Source organism: Elaeis guineensis, chromosome 2 (assembly GCF_000442705.2).
Source record: "Elaeis guineensis isolate ETL-2024a chromosome 2, EG11, whole genome shotgun sequence".
Lineage (NCBI taxonomy): Eukaryota > Viridiplantae > Streptophyta > Magnoliopsida > Arecales > Arecaceae > Elaeis > Elaeis guineensis.
Genome location: NC_025994.2, coordinates 127,390,030 through 127,392,777, shown reverse-complemented (window position 1 = coordinate 127,392,777; position 2,748 = coordinate 127,390,030). Strand labels below are relative to the sequence as shown.

At 37.4% G+C, this 2,748-nt stretch overlaps 1 pseudogene; it reads left to right on the top strand.

Moving 5' to 3' along the window:
- The first annotated feature begins 727 nt into the window (after positions 1–727).
- Positions 728–2,410, top strand: LOC140855403 (uncharacterized; annotated as a pseudogene).
- The last annotated feature ends 338 nt before the right edge of the window (positions 2,411–2,748 follow it).

The window sequence follows — 2,748 nt, the reverse complement described above, 5'->3', positions numbered from 1 at the left end:
ATGAAATCGAGTTTTCGTCTCTTATTTTCTATTGCATGCTTCGACGATCCGCGATTTTTTAAATACGTTTTCAATTTTTACTTGTAATTTTTTGTATAATTATATATTTATTTTTCATTTGATTATCTCCTGAGTATCGGCTACTATAAGATTTTATGAGAAATCTATCTTGGCTAGGGTTTGGATTATTACAAGGGTCTTGAAGAGTATCAGTGCACACAACTCTTGCGATCATCTTCTGAAATAGATATTTTATGCTGTTAATCTGAGAAATTGAAACTTTGATGATCGATGATGCTTTCGATCATGGGATGATGATTTAACCAATTATTGGTCTGTATGACTTGTCTGTATACAATTAGTTTCTTGATTTTTGTGTTTTCCTCGGTAGACCAATGTTTTTTCCCTGTGTACTAATTAGTTTATGGTGAAAGATTTGTGGCTTCTTTCATTGCCATCTGCTTCAGTTGATGCGTTCTTCTGTATGGTTCTCATCAAGATTCTGCAGTAGTTGTCAATGCAATTGACATCATGTTTATATTCTCTTCTTTTTCTTTTTTATGTGCGTCTTGATAATCTTCAGTTGATGTTTTGTGATCCAATTATAGGTCATGATCTTGCTTCAGAGTTAGCAATTGGATCTCATTTGCGATTTCCTTCCACCAGGATTTAGAAATCTGGATTTTGACATCATGGCGCTCTTGAGGTTCAAAAAGGAGTAAGGTGAGTATTGAACAAGAGGGAAGTGCCCTCAGGCTCCTGGTGGTGTGCCGAGATCATCTCTGGGAATGGGCATACCTACAGTGTAGGTACGATCAATATTTGCCAGACATGGATGGTGCTGTGGAAAGAGTACCAAGAAAGGCTATCAGGCCACGTCCTCCTCCTGTTAAGTGCCGAGGAGCTGGTTGCTGGTGACATTGTTGAGGTCTTTGACAACAACTCGTGGAAGCTTGCAGAAGTGTCAAAGGTTGTGCTAGGGATTTCTATTTTGTAAGACTCCTTGGATCCTTCAGGGAATTCAGAGTCCATATATCGGATCTCAGGGTGCGACAATCTTGGCAGGACAACAAATGGTTGTGATCAGAAGGTAGCATCATAAAATCCTGTTTTAATATTAGATTCTTTTTCAAGGATGAACAGTCATTTTGCTGTGATGCTTTAAGAGCATGCTGTTTTTCCCCCTTTGAAACATCATTAGATTTACCTTTTTACTGGAGTAGTTACATTTGACTTTCTATGCTTTGTTACTCTTATTGCTTTAATTGGCTTATTTAATTGCTTCTGAGTCCTGATTTCAGTTTAGAGTCATCATGAAAACATTTGTAATTGACTTATTTGATGTTTAAGATAGCTGTCAATTTTTTTTTTTTTTTTTTTGCCTTCTTATTCGTTTCTATTGTCTAATTGTTCGCACTTGCTTGCAGGAATCCGGAAGATGTAATGATGGACTTATGAACAGCCAGACCAAATTGTAAAGTTCAGTTCCCAATTACCCCAGTCCTGCATAGAGTTGGAGAAATATGGGGTAGATGAGCAAATTTGTGTCGAAAATAATAATGGATATGCAGAACCCACTTCAAGAAGCATGAAGAAAAGATCACTCCCAGTTGATACTGCACTGGAACCAACAGAAAGATGAGAGCAGTCCAGAAAGAAGGAAAGCATCAACAAATCATTGGAAGCATTCATCTCAATTACTAGAAAAGGTAGATGCTGTTGCTTCACCACGTAAAATGCTTGGTGAAAAATACATGCATGCTTCCTTAAACCACCGAATTTATGAAATGGGCTCAGACAAGCAAAAACCACTAGCTGATGTTGGCTATCGTTTCATAGGAAGTGTAGGTCCTAATGATGCTGAGAGTGTTTCATCTTCTGTTGGTAGTTGTAGTCCTAGCAAAAGTCTGTATAGGTCTTTCCACTATCCTATTGCAAGCCCACCCCAAGGTTTGATAATCATTTTGATGACGCTGATTCTTCTTGTGTATCAGGAAGAGATTCCTCTTCATGCAAAAAAGGCACTGGAAGAAGAAATTCATCATTTAGAGTTACATGCTTATCATTCCACCATGTTGGCATTATATGCATCTGGGCCCTTAAGTTGGGAAAAGGAAGCATTGATGACTAACCTCCGCCTTATGCTGCACATATCAAATGATGAACATCTATTAGAGCTAAGGTATCTTGCATCTGCCAAAACAGATATTCATCATAGTTCTCAGAACACTTTTTTTAGCTCATTGTAGGGTCCCTTACACTTTACTTTCTACTACTTCTGCCTTAATTCCTCCATGGCACTGTAAAGCAGGCATTAATGTGTACATGGTATTCAGGTTTTGATGATGCAACAGTAAATTTCTGTGGCGAGTTATTTTTTCTTGTATGATACTACTTTTCATAAAGCAGTGGAATATTTTAGCATTGAAGGTCTCCTGGCTCAATCTGTGTTAGTTGTGTAGTTGTTATACCTTCTAATTATCCATCCTTATTGTATAGTGGAATGACGAACCAATTTCTAAAGTGATGGTCTTCAGCAAATTGTTAACAATTTATTTAAATTTTTTTACATGGATTTGGTTGATGCTATTTAAGTTTATTGCCTAAAGGAGGCATTTGCTTACCTGCTTGCTCTCATCAAGCTTGTCAAGATGGACAATCAACCAATCATGCACATTTACATAACAGTTGATGGGTGACTAATTTGTATTCTTAGTGGAGAGGCTGAGCTTTTCCAATTCAGTTGTG